Source organism: Falco cherrug, chromosome 8 (assembly GCF_023634085.1).
Source record: "Falco cherrug isolate bFalChe1 chromosome 8, bFalChe1.pri, whole genome shotgun sequence".
In the NCBI taxonomy this organism is placed as follows: domain Eukaryota; kingdom Metazoa; phylum Chordata; class Aves; order Falconiformes; family Falconidae; genus Falco; species Falco cherrug.
In genome coordinates this window covers 18,698,258-18,720,388 of record NC_073704.1, presented here as the reverse complement: position 1 = coordinate 18,720,388, position 22,131 = coordinate 18,698,258, and the positions used below count along the sequence as shown (strand labels likewise).

General features: G+C 41.2%; 1 long non-coding RNA gene across 1 annotated transcript in view; it reads right to left on the bottom strand.

The window, feature by feature from the left end:
• LOC114016841 (uncharacterized) overlaps positions 1-22,131 on the bottom strand; it is a 180,723-nt gene that overhangs the window by 55,964 nt on the left and 102,628 nt on the right. Inside the window, exons 2-4 of the long non-coding RNA XR_003561556.2 lie at positions 9,764-12,499; positions 5,171-5,345; positions 3,802-3,873 (exon numbers count right to left, since the gene is read on the bottom strand). This is a non-coding gene — a long non-coding RNA (uncharacterized LOC114016841). The remainder of the gene's footprint in view (positions 1-3,801; positions 3,874-5,170; positions 5,346-9,763; positions 12,500-22,131) is intronic.

Genomic DNA, 22,131 nt, shown 5'->3' with positions numbered 1-22,131 from the left:
TCACCTCCTGAACTTCCCCCTCAGGCTCTGGCTGCATTCTTTTTTTACTCTTTTTATCTAAAAATGGAAATATAGAACAATCTCTTCCTCCTAAATCACACACACACACCCCCCCCCCAACCATACAGAAACACAATTGACTTCTTTCATCTCTAAGCTCATTCTGTGTTGTCAATACCATTACACGGAATTTTTCACACCATGTCCACCCAAGATCCTCTCTAGCATGGCTTTCCTCCTCAAATTTCAATAAAGATGCTGTCATTAGAGTTTCAAGTGATTGTTGTCTAGACAGATCTCACAGCCACTTACTCCTTTTTCATTCCCTCTATATATTATTTTCAACACTTGCTAGTGCATATGTTCAAGCAAATATTTACCTCCTCACACCCCTAATTTCATTGACATCATCATATCCTAATTGCCATATTTCTTTGACAGATCCTTTAGAAAGACTCTCCCATTCTTTCTTCCAGTTTTCTACGGGACTCTATGCCACATCTAAATTATGTCCTTTAATGTATTTCAGCCTCTTTTCAAGACTAAAGACTTGTTTGTTGACTCCCCACGTTCATGACAGGAATCTTTACTAGCAGCACTGAAACCTAACAGGTATGTGGCCACTACCTAGAGTCCAGCATAACTTTAGTATACACTTCCTTCTTCCTCTATTTTAAGCACTTCCCACCATCTCAATTTCAATCACAGTAATCTACCCAACATGATTACAAGCTTCTTTGTGTTACGAATTTGAGAAGATCCTCTTTTCCCTTGACCCCTCTAGTCTTCACATTCAGACCAGGTCTAATTTTCACAGCTAAAACTCCCCATAGCCCTCATCCTTTTGCAGCTTGGCTGAAAATCCTTCTTTCATTTAACTGAAGTAGCTTTGCCTCACTCTAAACCAAAGCAAGTCACAAAGATCTTTCTCCTAGCTTCAGCTCTAGGGCTTCTCTCTAAGCATCTCTTGAGTTGCTGCTCTTTCCTTACTGTACTTTCTTTTTAATTTTTCTGATGGAACAAATACAGCGCTCATTTGACTTGTAAGAGGCTTAAAACCACTGAGATTAAAACAGCCATGAAAAAAACCCAGACCAAAAGTTACTCACCTCCCTCCTTTTTCCCTGAACAGAGCAGAGCTTATACAACAGGCAGGAAGGGGTAAAATAGCTTGGGAGACCAAGGCAGCTGGTCTCATCAGACAACCGCACCCAGCTGTTTTATATATGGGACAGGAAGAGGAAATTAGAAGCTAGAGTAGGAGGATAATTCCCTGTTCAGAAGCTTAATGTGAAAAGACTGTTGCATTAAAGGCCATATTTGTTTGTGCTACATAAAGATTTGAACAAATAGGAAGTATTGTCACTATTAGCAGGAAAAAAGGGGAAAGCATTTTTATGTATTTTTCCTGTGGCTTGTGGCTTTTTTTCTCTTTACTACGACACTTCTAAGATTGCATGTTTTACCAGGATACCAAAAACGGAAACTGATTTTGTTGGATTTGCCTTTCCAATTTTTTGCCCCGTTCTTACATGTTTTCCTTTACACAGCCATTTGTCACAAAATACAAAGATGGAAAATTAATATTGTCTCTAATTCTGTGAAGTTTTTAGTCTTGACTCCATGCCAATTTAAATAATTCTTCCAACCTAAACTTTACCCACAGGATCACATAGCATGCTTGGTCTCTAAAATATTTGTATTAAATTTCTATGGCCTATCAAACAGCTGATTCGGGCTATCAAAAGGTCACTCACTAGAGCAAGCAGTGATTTCTCTTTCAGTTTGTGAAGCATTTTGGGAAAATACTGTAACTAGGTTGAACTTTCAAACTCTGCTGATACCAGAAGAAGCAACAAGAAGGAACCCCCTCCTCTTACTCTCTGAATAATATATCCATTTCTCTGCTATAGTGATAACCTGTTGGTTTTTTTTTTAATACCTAAGTAAATTCACTAGTTTATAGCAAGAAGCCCTGCTCATAAGGAAAGAGAGGAATACTGAGTCTCCTGTCTTTCTGCAGTTTTTGATTACATCATTTTTTCATTAAGCATGGTTGGTATTACAAGCAATACACAGCTTAGAATTGCCAATCTTGTAATAATTTGCAGCAGATCTGCTGTAAGATGAAGCAAACTCATTTCTAAACCTCATTACATTCTATAACTTCATTCTTGTTTTTCCTTTCATTAATAAAAAGACACAGTTCATGCTACATTTTCTATGAATCAATGAAGACTAATGGAATCGTACTTCACACACTTGAAATGAGAACTAAGTTGAAAATGAATATGGAAATTAGTACAATGTATTTAGAAATTTACCATTACTGGACTAAAAAACTACAGCAACGTAATAAAAAAAGGTCCATAATGGCTGCAGATCTATTTCATGGACTCATAGTTTCCCTTTTTATCATAGAATATAATTTTTAGAATGTTTGAAAAGTTTAATTCCTTAAATTTAAACTCTTGCAAAATGTGTCTACTGCATAATGAGAAAGTTTTAATGCCAAGATCATTTGACATATGTGAGAAACAGACATCAATATTTCTACCTGGTTCTCACAATCATTGCCTGTTCAGTGGGTGTAAATTGCTGTATTTTTTTCTTTTAATTTTGTCATCCTTAAAGCTCAGAGCGTGAGAAAAAAAAATTATTGCTGTTGATACATCTCAAGTTTTTGATAGTGGATGTTGTTAGAATGTCTTCTGTCCCACAACATTCATGGAATGGAATTTTCTTCAGCTGCATGTGCCATCTGTAATGACGATGCTTCTTTCAGGTTTGGGAATAACAAACAGAAGTGGCTCTGCATGATCTAGTTGTCCAGAGAACTCGCTTGCTGCAAACACCTCACAGTGGCTCCAAAGCAGCTGAATTTTTATGGTGCTCTACCTTCTATAGGAAGATTTAGATAGATTCCCAGATTTAATCTCAACCTGCCTCAAAGTAAAATGAGCATTGTGCTTGGAATCCAAATATTTTCCTGTCAGTGCTATGTATTGTTGTTTACAGCTATGCTAATGTTTTTTGCTTTTTTTGTGTTGTTTTACTTTTGACATCACTATTAACACCAATGAAATGCATTATGTCCAAGTGTTTGGCATCCCTGGAGTATAAATGGAGTATGTGAGTTGCAAATGAGGTTTTCTTCACATACATAGGATTGGCTTCTGTGAGTAACCCTGCTGAAATCACTTGAATGACTTGCTTTTTAAGAAGTCTGGGGGCTTACATATGTAGTAGAATCTTATACGAAATATTCTTCAGATTATTTATCTTTGAAAAATACATATTAAATATGGGAAGATGGAGCAAAATATTTAAAATAATTTTATCCATAGCTGCTAATTATGACATTAAAGTAGATATTTGCATTTATTTGTATATACTTAAATATGAAGACTTAAAAACTGAACCAATGTTCTCAACTATGTCTTTAAGAACCACCTAGTGGACAAACTTCATACAACAATTTTATGTAATACTACCTCTGCAGCGTTACACACTCCTTTCTTTTTTGGGGAAAAAAAAAGAAAGAAAAGGATTCATCTATATAGGGGTGTAAAGGAGAGGGGAAGAAATGCACTCAATTACCGCTCTGTTGCAAATTTCCAATAAATGTCAGTGTAGAAAGAAAATTTATTTGCCCCAAAAGATATATTAAAAAATATAGTATGTTGCCTTTTTATGTTGCTTTTTTTTACATGGAAAAGGTGTGGAACTGATAGGCTGTTTAATGAAAAAATGTAGAAAACTGTTTTTCTACTAGATAATGCATAAAATTCAGGAAAATACTTGCTTAGTTCTGACAGAACCTGCATTCCATGCAACCATGCATTGTATCTTCAGTCTCCAAACCAGAGTAAACTGTAAAGTGAAAGCAAACAGCATCTATATTAAAAACTAATGATGTAAAAAATGTCTTCAGTAATAATAATCTAAAATGTGAGTAACCTCAGACATGCTGCCTTCTTCCATTATGGAAATTTAAATATATATTTTCTCAATTCAACTGTATTCCACTATTCCACATAGTTAGCAATACATATTCACCCTACTACATAAAGCATACCTTGTCATTTGCAATGTAGAGCTATTGCCTATGTTATAAAGAATAAAGATGTATTTGATTGTCTTTATAACAGGATTTCCTCAATTTATCTTCATTCAGATTTGTTAAATATTCATTTATTCATTGCAGAATCTTGCATATTTCCTTATTCTGCACTCAGACAAAGTGTTAATAAGGGATCTTATGTACAAACCGTATTTTTCTGTCATTTGCTTGTTTCTAAATATACCAGGAAGCTCTTGGACATATACTACATATACCAGGAAGCACAGCTTTATGGAGGTATTTTTTCCCTCTTGTCCTTTCTATCACTGGCACAAACCAGCATATTTTGTAAAATCCTAAAATAGGGTTTGATGCTTGGTGCTACTTATTCAGCTGTCTTACAGATTCTGGAAATAAGGCCATTACTGTGCAGCAGGAATGTAAATTAATTTTTACATAGTATTCTCTATGGTATGAAATGGTTATTTCTCATTATTCCTTATAAGAAGAACCCTTCCTTTCTCAGGGACCCCCTCTATACCCTTTACGTGTTCCAGTTCAGGGAAAATGTTTGCGCTCAAGAGGAATATGTTGTCATGGAAATTCACATGGACGAAGTTATTTCTGTGGAACAGTCTACTGTTGGAGCAGCAGAAGACAGAGGGAAAAAAAAAAAGTGCCCACAGTGTTTGAAGCTGGAGTCCTTGTGTGTGTGGAAAATACATGCTTTAGCAGCTACCTCTGTAGAAGCTGGAGTAGATCAGTTCGGGCCAGAAGGCAATTTAGAATTTGAACCTGTTTGCTAATGAAAGGAAAAGCTTTCCAAAAAGTAATGTGAATGGAGGTAGGGTCAGAAATGAGCCACAAACACATGTCATCAGATTTTAGACATGGTAATGATTCATATTAAAATCCTAGTACTCCTCTGCTGTCTTAGATATGGCCACAGTCCTCCAAGGAGATCTATCTCTCTTGGCCTGAATGCTGTTTTCTTGTTTGGGTTATGCCACATAACCAGGACTAATCAGAGTTACTGGTTAATCAGAACCCGCAGTAGTAGAAGGGAGGGAAGGAGGGAGGGAGTGGCCCAGCATATTTGAGACCTACCCTGCAGTGGACTGGTAAGACGTCCAAGACCCCTTGTCACCTGCCACTTGTGAAAGTCTCCGTGAGTTCCTCATCTCCCATTTGCCCACGTGGTTTTAGCTCATTGAAGATTCAGGTAGGTGGCTCCGAGGATAAGGGAGGTTCGGCAGCTGCATTCTTACAGGCTGGATTTTACCTGTGGGATTAGAAAAGAATACATCATGCTCTAAACTTTCGAAAAAATATTTTCAAAACAACACATAGAATGTATTCCCACTCACTTGAAACACAGAGCTAGTAGATGAAAACCAGGAATGAAAACAATTATAAATAGCCCAGAATAGCTGCACTGAACACAAACCAAATAAAGTGGAAGAACAAGCAAGTGACATAACTCTTTTGAAGTTTACTTGATACTTAAAGAGATTCTGTACAAATGAACCGTGATTGCTTCAGGAATATGGGTGATGCCAAGATCTTGGTCATCATTAAATAATACATATGAAATTATTGGGAGGGGATTGGAAAGTTGGGTGTGAAGTGGCAGAAAAAATTTCCCTGGTTTCCAGAGCCCAAGTTATTCTGAAGCCTCTGGTAAGTCTGCTAAGTTACTGTAGTCATGCAGAGGATTGTCTAAATTGCACAAATTCCCCCCACCAGTAATTCTATGGGCCAGGATGCTTATTGGACTCCACAGCACCTCCTTCTAGAACTCCTGCTCCTCAGCACACACACTGTGCACTGGAGTACCGAAGTACTCTGCAAAGCTTATTCCACATTCTCTACATAGCTTATTCCACATTCTCTACATCAAAGGAATCCTTTCTCTGCAGAACTGGGACTTTTATGACTCCTTTCTGCTACATTAAAGGAACTGGATTGAGGATCTTCACCATTTGTGTAAAAGACTTCCTTCTTCTGTGCTTACTTGGGGTTAAACAAACAACTTATTTTTATATGGCCCTCAAAACCAGCTTGAAAGCACCAGAAAATCAGCTGCAGCAAACTGTGTTCTGCTACCAGCAGCAAAACAGAGGAAGACTTCAACATCTGTGATTAAGAACAACTGTGCGCAGGACAACTGCTACAATTGCTGGTTGACAGGCAAAGAAATCTCGCTTGTTCAAACTCAGTTCAGCAGTCTGAAAGGTGTGTAATCTTAAAAAAAAAAGAAAAAAAGTAAGTGTGATCATCTGATGGTCACCCATATAAAAGAAATTTGCAACTCTAACAGAGATTCTTTTTTACATAAAGACTGCTGCATCCTACTGGCTGGGTTAGCAGAACATAGCATCCCTGACACAGATTTTTTTTTTTTTAATTCAGTATTGACACAACTTAGGTGAATATTCACATTGCTGCTGTTCACTTCTATTCATTCTATGATAAATTCACAAATGAGGCTGGAATTAACACTCCTAAGAAAAGGAACAACTCCCTGATGAACTCCAATCTAATCTGTCTAGTAAAGAAACAGCTACACATACTTGGGAGTGGGGATTGGCTTCAATATGCCCAATTTTGCAGTTGTTGCAAGATGCTCTGTTGTACTTTATGTCTTTATTGATGTCAGGCCATGACACAAACTGCATACAGCAGGTTTTGGGACCCTGACACCTTTCCTATAGCAGGTTTTAGAATGTCCATAACACATGGGATCGCTCACTCCTAAAACCATGGAAATTAGTAAAGCTGTTAAATGTGGTGGATTAGCCAAAGCATAAAAATGCAAGAAAAACCTTGTATTCGTTAATTCCTCTGGTACTTATTTGATGCTTTCCCCAAGACCTGTTCTAGCTATCTGTATTTTCTGATTTGTGTCAGGCAGCACAGACACTCAGTCTAGCTGCCAACAGGTTTTACTGAAGGTTAGCAGGCTGGTGGCCATCAACTCCAGCTTAACAGGTCGGTTAGTTCATTTTATGAAGACATTTTCAGCTCGTGGACATTCTAGCTAAATTCTAGGTGCAACTGGAGAATTTCCTACTTTTAATGACCACAAGAAGTGCATGGTTAAAACCATGCAGGATGATTTAAGCCTGACTAGAAATGCCTGGCATTACACACTTGTCAGTGATTTGCTGCCAGAGTAGACCACTACTGAGTGTGTGTGCCTCTGTGGGTGTATGAGGAGGAAAAAACAAACAAAACACAACTGGCTCCCAATCTGTTCCTGCTGCTACTGTTAGATGTCTTTTCATAGACTGCCAACGCTTCTTGCATCAGTGCTGCTGGTATTGATAAATGTAATTTGTCATTTGAATGGCAAAATTTTAAAGCTCAATTTACAGTTTGCTGTGATGAGAAGAGTTCCAAAGGTCTCCTCAGTCCAAAGGGAATGCTCAGTCAGGATTCGCTTTAAATGCCTCATTTTATTAGGGAGATACAAGACACCTCTCCCTGTAAACTCAGGTTAAGGGCCCTAGTCAGCTCTTTTAGAAAGTTCATGGACTAAGGAGGAAAGGAGATGGGCAGAAGAAGGTGTTCTTGTTTATACTGTAGTAACAAACTACCACTAGTTGCTTCTACAACTTGCTAAGGTACCGCAGACCAGAAGCCCTGCGGTGTCTGGGTGGTGAAAGCTGCAGCTGCGTAAAGATCTTCCAGGGCATGAATGAGGTGCTGCGTTCTGTTCCCCTCAACCTCCGTTTTGGGAGGAGGAAGGGTGTAAATCCAAAGACCTTTCCCACGCCTGCCCTCTAATGGTGGCAGCGTCCCCAGAGAAAAAATCCCACACAGCAAAGGTGACCGCTTGACCTAACTACACAGTTTTGCTGTAGCTGTTCTGTCATTTTGAACAGTTCAGAAAAAGACAACATCGAATTGTTTGACATACCCTCATTCAGGTTGAGTAGTTTTCCTGTAATGGTTAAACAGCTTGATTCTGTACTGGTTTACACCGAGTCTGCCTTTTTAAATCAACAGCTTATGGCAGAGTAGAATTGGGCCCTTTACTTGCTTAAGGCATTGAGCATCTTTCACCTTTGCACACAGTTGTCATGAGAAATCATTCCTACTACAAGCTTCTGATGTCCTAATTTCCATTTTTCATCATCTGTTTTATTAAGTGTTCAGAATACGCCTCCACATGCAAATGGTTGCAAGCGGCAGTGCCGTAGGGATCCATCTAAACGTGGCCTGTTACTAAACAGCAGCCCTAGCCAGAAAGGCCCTTTTCACTGTAATCCTGAAATACTCCTGACGAGGTATTGCAAGAGTGACATACAGTGCTGGGATGAACCTCTCCCTCCACTGCTGTGGGCACTGGCCTTGTTCTCCTTTCAGTGGGGGGTCACTGGCAGAAGAATAACACCCTGTCACTCAGGGCTGCCCCAGGAATGGGAAACCAGCTTCCACTCAGGACCAAGCAACGCCACCAAATGTGTTCCCGAGCAGCATGGCCAAAACCCATCTCCAAGGACCAAATTCAGGGTTAAAGTAGACGAAAGTGCAAGTTACATGATGGAAAACCGATCTCAACAGGACCATCCCACAAAGGGACCAGAAAAGAGTGTAGATTTCCAGTTTTGACTCCCCTCTAAATACGATTTCAGTTTTAAGAGAGAGATAAAGCCCAAAAGCACCTTCCGGGCATTTACACCTTACAATGCTTCCTCACATCCTCCCGCTTCTGAATGTCAGGTGGCTCAGCATGCTCTGCTGTTTCCACAGTGGCAAAATCCGTCTTCATCTGTTATTACTAGGACAAGCCCTTGTTCAGCATTCTTATCACTTTTCTGTCCCTGATTTGATTTTCTCTTTGCCCCCAAATTCAATTTTCCAGCAAATTATCCCAGCTGCTCGCAAAGCCTCCCCCGAGCACAGGCAGCAGGCTGTGTTCCTCTGCGGCACACGCTGCTCATGGCGCCTGCCCGGCTCCGGCCGCCGCCGCCCGCCTCCTCCCTCAACGAGGAGCGACAGGAGAGACCGCGGCCCCCCCTCCGGGAGGCAGCCGCCACCCGGGCCCTCCGGCAACCGACCGAACGCGGCCCGAGGGGTAGCGGTGCCGGCGATCGCTCCCGCCCCGCACAGGGTTAGAGCACCGCTTGATACCGCCCCCACCTCCCCTCACACCACAGGCCGCGGCGCGACAAGATGGCGACGGGCAGGCAGCGTACCGCCTCGCCTTTTGTGTCGTGCTTGCCCTCCCCCGCCCGCGCCACCGCCCAGCAACAGCGACACCCAGCGGCGCCTCGGCGCCTCGCGGGCTCCTGCCGGCCGCGTTTTCTCCGCCTTTGTACCACCCTCGCTCGTTGTTACGCCTGCGACGTCAGAGGGGCGCCCCGCCCTCACGCGTTGTAACCGTGTGTGACGCCAGAGAAGACAGGCCGGACGTCACGCGTGTGCCCTCGCTCCCGCCACAGCACCTTTTTCCAATGCTGCCGGTGAGGGCTGGCACAGCTCCCCCCGGGCCTGCCTCGTGTGGGGCTGGCACCCCAAACATCCCCCTTCGGGACGCAGGGAGCGGGGGAGAATCCATGCTGAGGGCAGCGTGGGGGGGATGGGCAGCGTGGGGGGGATGGGCAGCGCTAACTCACCCGCGGGCCCGCGGGGATGGCATGGGGTGCAGTGGGAGAGCAGGGCCCAGGAGCCGGGGATCGTGTGGTGCCTTACCGGGTGCTGTTAGGTGGCCTGCCCCCAGCGCACTGCCCTTGGCGTCGCTCGCTGTCACCGCCTGTGAGAGGCAGGTGCCCGATCCTCCGAAGAGGAGCGACAGACCTGTTCCGGAGCCTCCGAGCACTGCACAAGGTCTCAGCCACTGCTGGGGCCTCTCATCTGTTGCCTCGAAGTGCACCTGTGAAAAAGCGACAAGCAAATGATTCTTTTCTGTGCTTTTTCACAACTTCTCACATTCAGCTGAAAATTCCAGTGTTCTCTGGTACAGGCTGTAATAGCCTATGGCCTTTGATACCAAGATTATTTTGTCTGTTTAGGTATTTGTATATTTTGCCCAACAAAAATACGGTTACAGTTGGATATTTCTAAGAATTAAAACCACTTGTGATGTAAATAAAAATCATACTGTTTGCTCAACCTTCTGATTAGCTGTTTATTTATATAACAAAAAACCTCTCCTAACTCATACTTGAATAGCTAACAAGACCTGCTGTATTTAAATTAAACACTGAATACATAGCAAGTTTCATATTCCAAACACATGGTTTTGCATAAATGCAATTCCTGAAAGGGCCCCAAAGCAGCGTACGCCACAGGTTTGCATTAAATGTCACTGGTCCTATTTGCGTAATGCAAAAGAAAATCATTGTCTTGCACACATACCAAAGAGCAGTGCTGTAATGTAAGTTGACAGAATACATTAGGTCAGGGATAGCAACCAGTGAATGCTGATGGCCTGCAGAGGGTATGGAGAGGATGTATGGAAGAAAATGGAGGGGTTACTTGTGTAGCAATTACTGTAAAAACACACATCTGCATTTTCCAGGGAGCTCAGAATCCCCATGAAGTTCTGTACCAGCTCTCACCCTTATTCTGGGAGGAGGTGGATTTGAGAACGTACATTTAACTGAGGAGTTTGCTTTGCTATCTCACTCTCCACTTGTGTAAGTCTCCAGTGTCTAATAATGTAGCTAGTCTTGATTTCAGTTTTCTGTAGGAAAAAATGTCCTCAGGTGACAGCGCTGTGCATGCTCTGGAACTTGGTTGTTCTAAATATGGATCAGGCTCTTTTCAATAAGCTCTTTATTAATCTGGCAGTTTCCTACCAAAGTATTAGGGTGGGAACTGTTCCATTGGCAAAATTATGCCTAAGTCTATACTTAACTGCGAACTATTTACATTAAATAATGTCACTGTCAGCTATAGTTACGTCAGTTGCATCAGAACTAATTCAGTGCTTTAGACACATACACTCATCTGTAACATCTCTTCAGGCTAGCTCACAGAAGAAAGAAAAATAGCATAGGAGATACAGCTTTTTCCAACCTACATAAGGCAATGTCTGCTTAGCTTTTGAGGAACCATTGCTTTCTGGGCCTTTGCTTGATTTAGTTTGATTTTGGCACATGTGACAAGTCTTACATTTTCCCCAGTGTCACTTTTCATTTTCAGGCATCTTCAGTCCTCACAGATTCATCCATGCCTAACTGGCCTTCCCATGTTCTTCTTAGTAATTTTATTCAACACAGGAGAAAACATCCTTTCTAGTACCTTTAGACAAAGTCTCAGAAAAATTTCTCATTTATACTGGCAATAGGTGCTGGGAATATACACCACCAGCTACCCTGTGCTAAAAGCCAGACGTAAGTTTCCATTGACTTTCATCTTAGGGTAAATGGAGAACGATAAATACATACCGAGCCTTCCCTTACTGGAGATATATGTAATAACTAACAAACTGGAAAAGGCGTGATTTGTCACTATGCTGTGGAAAATATCCTGAGATTTTTCTTAAACTGTTTTTGTTCTTTGCTTCTTCAGTGACGATGTTTTCCTGATGAAGCCATAGAATTGACATACTTTTACCCAGTAATAGACTTTTATCCTCTTCCTTTGGCTTTTCTGTTACTGTGAATAATTTAGATTCCTGTACTGCCTTGGTCTGTGTGTCACTGTCCAACCTGAAGAAGCACATGCTGCTTTTCTGTCTGGTAAACACTTTTATTGCCGTCAGCTGCAATACTTGCTGCCTACTATTCTGCTGAAGAGTTCACTTGAATTTTTTAGTGTTGTCTTCCTGTGCATGCCCTGCTAATGGCTCCATGCGCATTTTCCCCAGGCTGGCACCTCCCTTGCTGCCTGCTACTTGTGTCAGAGCAATCACTCCTGTAAAATTGCCTTTGGACCAGGTGAGGTTTTTTCTTTTATATTTACAAATTTATACTTACAGTTATAATTACAAAAAATATTAATTTTTGTACTGTTTTACTGAGATTTTTGTTCCAATTCACAATCCCTAAGTCTTAGCACCCCAAATGGCTCTGTAGCAAATCTTCACAAACTTTTGCAACAAACTCTTTCGTCATTCCCCTCAGAAGGATATGCAGTCCAAAAAGAACAAGTTTGCCCTCCTAGCCAGTGCTAGGTCCCACATTACATAGGCAGAACTCTGCCTTATGTTTGTTTTTCTCAGCACCCTGAGTTGAGAAACTAAAGAGGACCCATGACCTGGCACTAATGAATAAGCTTCCAGAACTGCAGCACAGGGACGCAGGATACAGGTTACTGGAGGGAGGTGATGGAGGGCATCACTACATATGGTGAATCCCTGACTGATTTTTATAACACTTTTTTCTTCTAAGGTCAGTGTGGAAAACTGCAGTCCGTATCTTGGTCACTCGATGGGTTGTGTAGTCTTCACAGTCTGTGTGGTTCATAATTAGCCGTCTTCACCTAGAGTTAAAGGAAACCTGTTAAGAGTACAGAAAACTTCAGAGCGAGAAATAAAACCAGCTTGTCTTCCTTTTACTTGCAGGTAGAAGAGAATTCAATCTATCTCAGCGAATTTGCGTGTAGGGGGAGCTGCTCATTGCTCCACTCCTCTACGTTGAAGTTTCTCAATTCCTTTTTACTCTTGTAACCATGGCTGCTGAAGCCCAGATAAGAATGGTCTTTACACATATTGGTTTAATTGGAAGGTACCCGTTGTCGTTGAGATGGTCTGAGATGTGATACTGAATGGCATTTGCTGCAGCCCTGCTTTGTTCAGTGCAGTGTGTAGCAGAGCGTTACAGAGGCCCTCGCAGACTCGGGGAAGCTCAGCTGTGTGGCAGGGTGTCTGCACCCTAGGTATGATGCTTGCACACAGAGTACCTACCCCTCAGCCCTAATCACCCCTCCGCACACATCTTACAGCTTCAGCTGAGAGCTGGCTTGAGCCTTGGTGTCTAGTTAAAGTATAATGTATCTGTATTTAAAGTATAATGGTTTCTACTTGTAGGTAACTGGCATTAACTTCTTAAAAACTATTTTAGTACTATGGGACTTGAGCATCTAGATGCTACTGTAACTTGATAATAATAGAAAACAATGATACACGTGAGTGTTTGAATTATAGGAATTATTTAAGAACAGTAGGACAGAAACAGTCCTCAGCCCTTCCAGCTTATTGAAACTGGTTGCCTTTTCTTGCTTTTCTTGGTACACAATAACTGCTATTTACATCTGATTTATTATAAGCACATGTTGAGTAATAGACCATAAAGCTTTTGGAGTTTCTATTTTCAGTTACATTGTACCGCTGCTGAATAAGAATGCAATTGCTGAAATTTGTTTTCAATGGTATGTTGATTAAAAGCTGCTTGAGTTTAAAATTTCCAACCATCTAAAATGAAAACCCTTCACATGCTTCATATCCCTGGCCAGCCAGAGAGTTTATTTTCCTACAGTGTATAAATAATGGATTTTTCTGTTTATATGTATCCATCATCAAACTAGGTTGAATTCTCAACTGGAAGTGTGAATTGTCTTGCAGTGAAGCTAACTAGCTGGAACTAATTTTGAAATGGGTATAGTGCATAATTATGGTAACCTAGTGTACAGGGACAGATCCACCTGAATCAGTCATATCTGATGTAGAAAAACATGAATAAAAATGACACTGAAAACATAGCTGCCTGGTTATAAACAAAATCCATTTTTTATTTAGTGATTTAAATCCCTTTACTTAGCAGAAAACAAGTGTCAAAGCTGAATATATTTCACACTAGCTTTTTCAGTGGATGCTTTAAGCTTGACCGTTGGCAACAGTTTACAGATAATCTTGCCTATGGAGAGAGGGAAAAGTTGTCCACAGAAAAAGTAAAACCACTCAAACAAACTGCATGGTTTTAAAATTTACATTGCCTTTAAATGTTCTATGTTTCCAGTACTGGGGTGGCTCAGAAACTGGTTAACCCATTCACAGTTGGCCTGGTGGCTGCAGGGAATTCCCCAAAATAGGTGTATCCCAAGCGGCACACAGGCAGGTGACCAGCAAGGTCGAAAAATATAGCAGGAGAAAAGAAAAAAGCAAGTGTTGATTCCCACAATGGGAAAGTTTTTGGTAGAAGGGACGTTGCCAACAAAGTTTCAGGAAGGATGAAGTGAGCAGGTGAAGTGTTGGAAGGAAATTGGTAGAAGACATGGGAGGAAGTATGAAGGGGGAGATAATTTAAGGGGATTAAATACAGAGAGACTTGCCAGTCATGCTGGAGTTTCAGGATATCTGAACTAGAGGGGGACTGGGGGAAGGGAGAGAGCCTTTGAACAGAGGAAATTTATGGACCTCTGAAAGCAGAGATAAAGATAAGGCCTTTCAGAGATGGCTGAAGATGAAAGACTCACAATTAATCTAACTGTGGGAGATATATCTAGCTAAAGGAGCTGCAAGATGTAAAACTTTTGTTGCTGCTGCATGACGTGTTATGGCATTGTGTCTCCCTGGGTAACACCCTGTGGGCTGGATGAAGGAGGATTCCAGTTTCCTTCCAGCACCAGGCCTTGCCGGCCGTGTATCACTTCTCTAGTGTTATTAGCCACCCATGAGCTTCCTGACAACCAGAGTAGTCAGACTTTGCTATAGTTATTTTTTCACCTTAAAAAGAAGGAAGATGCACTCGCATCTACTATTTACCTTGAATGTAGCTCATCAAGAACCCACTGAGTCACTGAAAGGCTCTGTGGATATCAGACTGCCGATTTGTTAGCTGCATGCAGTGCTAAGACAGGTGCTGAGACTTTCACTGCAACCCTCAAGTAATAAAAGTACTTCTCTAAGAGCAGCTATTGTTTATTTCAGTTTGATGAATGCCAAGGTAGCAAGCAGCACAGGGAGAAACACAAATAAGAATGTAGCATCTTTACAAATACAGTCATTTCTCCTATGCCCAGTTCATCTCCTTGGAGAAAAGGGAGTTGTAGACTGCACCCAGCTCGGCTAAGCTGGGATGGATCAGAGAGGTCACTGAGTCCAGACCTTTGCAGTTGTGGGCACATGTTTCCTAAAGGATTTTTTCAAGTCTGCATTTAAAAGCCCTGTCCCTTCCACTGGGGAAATTATGCTATAGATTCTCGTAATTCATGTTCAGGAAGCATTTCTGGATACTCAGAACATGTTTTTTGCTTCTCATGCACTCACTGGGCTCTTTGCTGTTCCCTGTGAATCCTGCTGAAAAATGCCTTTCCTTCACTGGTGGTCTTCTTCAAATATTTGTAAGCTGTTATCATGTCCCCCATTAATCATTTCTTAGTGAAGCAATTCATATATTTAACTCTTCTAATCTCTCCTCATAAATCAATCCTCCTAGCCTTTGGATCATGTTTGGTGCTTTTCTCTGAACTCTCTAATTTGCCAATATCCAGAAATGCGTATAATATTCCAGATGGAGCTGTACCAGCACCATAGGGAAAGTGGTTGTTTCTTCTTTTCTCAGTGATGTGGTTCTGTTTACTCTGCCCAATATTGTACTGGCCTTTGCACACCACATCATGTTGGCATTTCACATGAGCTATCTCCCTTCAATCTCTTTCATCATTATCGCATCCCAGATTTCTCCTTCCTATTATCCCTTCTCAGATGGTCTCCCAGCCTGCATTTTTTTCAAAGTGGAGTCTCATTTAGTTATTTTCTTCCCATGGTTCTATCTTCTCTAGGAAATTCTGTATTATTTTCTTTGTACACTGATCTTTCTGTCTTTCATGGCCATATCTATGAGTTTCATCAAAGTGCTGTGCACTGTCTTTTCCAGATCATTAATAAAGAAGTCCGACAAAGCAGCCATCCACATGGTAGCCAGGAGACACTTCCCACCATCTCACTACATTGCAGCTTATTTCCTGTAATTTCATTACTTCAGCAGCTTGAAAGCCACATGGAGATGGCCAAGTCAGTATGAATTACTTTTTCAGCTAAGATCCTGTGAGATACAACACCATACCTCTATTAAAGCTCATCTGCACTTCTGGTACTTTCCTGTCCTGGCTAAAGGCTCTGTACCCAAGGCTCACTGAAGTCAGAAGTGACTATTAGGAACAGAAAGTGGATTTACGACAGTGTCTCCCTGCAGTACCCTTGCTGTTGTTAAAGCTGGTAATGTTAATCTTTTCCTCTGCTCTAATTTTTCAGTTATTTGGCTTATGCGCAGCAAACATAAAGGAGTTTAGCTAATTCTGTTAAAATCCTGTAGGATGCATGTTGTTCAGCTTTTTTTGACTTGTTCACATTTCCCTAATGTGTCTCCTTACGTGTCCTTTATCAGTTTTTGCAGTTTCTTTCACCGGATCCTCATCCCACCTTCCCTCAGGGCTCCAGGCATTTCTTCTTGGTTTTTCCCACTGAGGAGATACTTGAAAAAGAACTTGGTGCCAGACCCATTTCTGAGCCTTCCATTTATTCCTTGAATGTGTGAAAGGATCTGTTCTTACTAGCATTTATTTTCTTCAAAGAATACTTATAAAAGCCCTTGAAAGAGTCAAGGTCAATCTCCTCAAACTCTGTGGCTAATAAAAAATTTTGCAGAATGTTTTTTTTCAGATGGTTTGGGAGGGTTGAAGGTTTTGGGGAGGGGTGTCCTTTGGTTTGGGGATTGGTTTTTAGGTGTATTTATATTTAACTTGCAATTCTTGATTGACCAAATAGATGAGAATTATTTCTTTTTTAATATAGCTCTACCATCTGTGCAAGGAAAATGAAATCTTTGCTGTTAATAAACTTTTGCACCATAACTTGATGCCAGTCTTACTGTCCTGAAGTGCTGGTGAACTTACACTGTTTGAAATAAGCTTAAATGACCTGGATTTCTTATACTAGACTAAAGTGGATTCGAGTATATCTAGTTTTTCTTATTTCACTATTTCCATGTATAATTACTGTTAGTGATCTCAAGAATAAGATGAAATTGAGTGATTTTACACTCTTTAAATTACACAACTAAAAAAATAATTAGAAACATAACCTTGGATGACAGTGACTTCTTCAAATAATTGATGAGAGAAGGAGCAGAACATGATAGCTATCAGAAACGAGTCTTGGCTCTCAACAAAAAAAGGAAGTAAGAAATACAGTGAAAGACCAAATTATGTCTCATATTGCCTCTGTGACACTTCTTTCAGTTTTAAAGATTTTGGGAAGTGATAAGTAATCAGCATAACTGTCTTGGGGAACAGACAGATATTACTATCTCTCTTATTAAAGATGGGGAAGCACAGGGGTGGCAGTGAGGCAAATTGACTGTGTGGCATGAACCAGGCTTATAGCACAGTACCATTAAAAAGTATCTCTTATTCTGTTTACCCAAGCTACATTACCACTGCAATTAGGTATATTTAAAAACTAACAAGCACACAAAAGCACTAGGAGATAACGTTGCCTTGTCAGGAGAAAGGCATGAGATCTGATTCAATAATTCTTTCACATTTCTAATACTTGCCATTCTGAGTTATATTCCCAGATAGAGCAAGTTTTTGAGATGCTGGCTGGTTCTGTTAACATCTAAGTTTATGTTATCAGGGTTATTTTTACAGTGATTAAATTGATTACAGTTAGGGCTTACTCTTTCAGAAAAGAAGTTCCTCTGGAATATGCTACAGTGATTGCCTGCCATCCCCTTGGATATGCTATCAGTGCGCTGTAGATGGGTTAATTGGCAGAACCATTGTTTCATCCCACTGTATGTTGTCCTTTTTCCATACTGCTGGATGCAGCTGAAGTTCAATACTGGCTATGCAAAGCCTGCTATTGATTGCTATGAATCCATCGTGCTTATACTGAATGGATTTAAAGCAATGCATGTTTATTCTGCATGTGTCAAATGACATTCTGCTACAACCTTGTGCCTTACATGTGAATCTTGTGAGAGAAATGGATAAAAATTGCGGAAGGAATGACATTAAGAAGGCCAGGTCTCTGGCTTTCATTTGTTTCTATCCTTTTAAACAGATGAATGTCTGATTTTATATGGAATGCAGTAATATCAATGCTGAGTTAGAATTAAAAAAAATGTGTTCTTGGCTTACTCAAAGATGAGGAGGAAAGAGATGCCAATTAATAGTATTGGCTGTTGAGAGCCTACATGTAATGAACGGCTAGTTTCAGTCATGTTAGAAAATAGATGACTTCCTTATAAAACTTTATCATAGTTGGCACTCTTTCTCTTATTGAAAAAAAACAAAAGAGTGATCTGGCATGAAGCTTACACTACATTTTACCTTTAATGGAGATCTCTTCAGATAGAAGTTTCAGCAGACTCGTGGGTTATGCTGCAGAGAACTTCCACCTTTATTGCTTGTTATGAATGTGAGTTTTATGGAAAACAGGACTGTCAAGCTAACAGCTTTGTGCACTTATTAAAATTTAAAATTTTTTTTTTTTTTAATCTGGGACTAGCTCAGTATTGTTTCCACATAGTATGCAAGCTGAAGAAATGAAAGCACCTGAAATACAGTGTGCATTTAGGTGACTAACGGCAAATGTGTGTGGTCTGAAGATAGAGCAGTCAACATTTAAGTGTTGGCTGTTTTACCATCTGCCTTCACTCAAAATAGGTGTTGTGTGGGACTCTCCCTCTTCCTTTGCACAGCTGCTCAGGAGATGTCGGTGCATGTGGAGTCATAAAGGTTTAATGACTCTCAATTGCAGACTGCTTGAACCTTGTTGCTGGTTGATGCCAGCAGCAATATCTCAGCCTGACCCTCGATCTCTGCTGGGAGGGGGCTGGCGGTGGCTGTGGGCAGTGGGAGCAGCTAGGGGGAGAGCAGAGAGGCTCTGGCCAGCCCCAGCACAGCAGCACGGCTCCCCTGCATGGAGGTGTCACCAAGCTGCTTTTGTAGGTCTGTGGTGGCTCTCCCACTGGTCTTTGTACAGTTGAACCTGAGTTATCTGAATTTATTGCTAGAAAATCCCCCTGTTACTTGAAACATGTTCTTCGTGCTTTCTGATGTTTATTCATTACGCTGGAGAGGAAAGCAGTTATATTACCATGTGATTATCTCTTGTGTTTCGCCTCTGCTGTTGCATTTCTGTAGCCGATGTTTTCCTTTTTTGGGCTGAAACGCTTTTCCCCACGTTGTGTGGGCCCTGGTCCCTCGCTGTGTGCGCTGTAACCCCTGGCAACGCCTGGCACCTCGGCACAAACACGATGGATGGCGGCTCCCTGCGTATGAGTGCACATCTCCGGCGCCCACCCGGCGGTGGACACCACCCCAGGGGGCTGTGGCGGCCCAGCACGCTCCCCTGCTTGCTGCCAGCCAGAGCCCTTAACCCTGGCCAGGCTTTGTTCGTTAGCAGCAATGCCGCTAATGAAGTTGCTGTGAACTTCTTCGTGGTTTACAGCATGTGAGATTTTCAGACTCGTCCATCATTGGGTTTATTTTGTTTCCGTGGGTTTTGCTGACATCAATAGTGACAGAATGAGGTCAGCACTGAATTCTTCTGAAAATCTGTCCTCTAAGGAATTTGTTTTTCCTGAGTAAACCAGTAAATAAATAAATCTGGTGCTCTGTAGCGATTTAGCTTCTTGAGAAACTTCAGCTCAGCAGCAGTCTGTGACTTCCAGAGAAGACCTGGGTTTGCCTGGCTAGGTACCTGGGTTGGCAGAGGAGCAGCAATGTCAGGCTATCTGTCCAAGGGCTTCACCAGGACAAGCACGGATCTGGGTTGGACCCAGGCGTGTCCTGGATCTGCGAATCCAGTTCAGCTAGAAGTCTTATTCAGTGTTTTTTCTCATTATGCTTCTGCATCCAAAATGCACTGAATAGCAATGCTGGTTTCAAATAATACTTACGATAAAGTGAAGCAAGGAAAAATGTCAGGATCTTAAGAAGGGATGGGCAGCTATTCCTGTTGTCTGTGTCTGTGTGGAGACAACTGAAATTAATGGAAACCCCTGGGAGCATGTGAGCACAAAAGTTGACCCACTGAGTACGTTGCCATCTGCTTTCTTTTGGAAGAAATATTCCAGAGAAAGTTGGGGAAAAGTCACGAGTGCTTTAGAGCTAGCATTGTGATATTATTTCCTGAAGATTTATTGCCTTTTGATAGCAGTCTTTCAGCAGAAACTCATGAGTAGTTATGTTGTGAAGGAATTAGGAACTTTTGTGGCTTGTCTTTAATTTACAAATCAGCAAGAGTATATCTCTCTGAGGTGACATGCCATCTTGAGTTATTTACATTATATGACATGGCAACTTTCTTGTATGTGCAAATTGCCCTCTAGGAATGTGACAAAATGGCAGTCACTCACATTTAAGTGTTGGCTTACACCACAAAATTTAGATCCAACTCAAAAGTTTTTCAGAGTTGTGAGTGGTCCCATTAGAAAAGAAGAGATCCAAAACTGAACTGAAATAAAATTGGGATATCCTCTACAATTTCAGTTTGTTTGGATGTAGGATTTCAGTTGGCTCGTCTTCCAATACAACTTCAATTTTGATAACCCTCTTTGTGTTCAGTATTATTTGGAAACACCCTTTTGCATATTTAAATTCTTCCATATGTCTTTGCATTTTTATTTTTTGTTACATTTTTTATCTTATTGTATTTTGCTTAGGATCTGGATAGTACATTAAATACGCATATTTGTGCTGGTTCTTTTCACCCTTGTTGCCTAATTAGGAGAATATTTTCCTGGGAATAGATGATTTCTGAAACAATTCCATAGATCTAGACTTACTGTGAGGTTTTATTTTGGGAGGAGTTATTCTCCTGATGAAAATACAACCATCATATCAATTTAATATTCAGTCTAACTCCCTGAATCCTATGTTTATGGCAAAGGATCAAGTCAATAAGGCTTTATGACTTTGTCACAGTAGAGGCCTTTCCTCATTCAAGGAATAAATCCCAGGCCACACAGAAACCCATTATGTATTCTTGATATGTAAACCATTCCAGAATAAAATTTAATAACAGTAATGAAACTAAATCAACATGACAAATTTCAAATAATGCAGTGGAACATTTTTTTTTTTAATCCTCCAGCTGTTAAGACTAACTGAAATGGCAGAATCATGATGTGCAAAGTCCTACAGAATAATACTATGGATTTTGCTGCTGCTGCTGCCTCTGCAACAAGAAACAACCTTTATCAAAAAAACATCTGCTGAGTTCCCTTTGCAATCACTGGCAGCTGAGACCAGCGCACAGTAAATTACTCTCCCCATTCCATCAGCCCGCTTCTTTATTTCTCGGATACAGCATACAGTGCACCACTGGTAGAATATTTGTGCTGCATGTATGCTTGCTTTTACATTTATAAATAAAGGAGAAAAAAAAACAGGGAAAAGTCCACATACATAAGGTCTTTGTTCAGGGCTCTTGCTCCTTGCATTATTTAAAAAGAGACAAAAACTAGATTTAAGGGGTTTCAATCTCATTTTAATCCAAAAGGTAACCTGCCTCAGATTCTGTGGCAGTGAACATCATCTGGATAATAAATATGATTGGCCAGATTTTTGATTGATTCAAATCAGTGTATAGTTTGGACCTGGCCTAGTTTTTGCTAAGCCCCTTCTTGTCTATTGGAAATTTTCTGAAAGCTGTAGATCTCCATTGGTGTATGCTGCTGGAGAGCTAGCTAACAAAGGCTATGTTAACTAACAAATCATGTCCCCAGAGCTGTGGTGGTGGCTGACATGATGGATGGTGCTGCAACATCAGGTAGGGTCCTACTTAGCCCCCGCCTCCAGGGGCTCGTGAGACTTCGTAAGGCCTCATGCATTGGTTGCATGTCAGGACTTCCTATGGAGAAGCAAAGTCAATCCCAGTTTGCAAGGCCCAAGAAAAACAGCAAAATAAAATCACAGCTTTCCACTGTGCATCCAGATCGCTGCTTAGTATCAAGCCTGTCTGTATCAATTCCTCATCTTCTCTGTCCCATAACCCCCAGTCCTACATCTGGTAATCTTCCCTCAGTGCAGCAAAAGCAGTTAGTTACTGTGGCCCTAAATAATGCAGGACAGAGAGGTCTGCAATATGATCTGGGTGAAATAGTCCAAATCTGGGTTTTTAATGTGCTGGCAAAACAAGCAGTTAACACTTTGATCCGAAA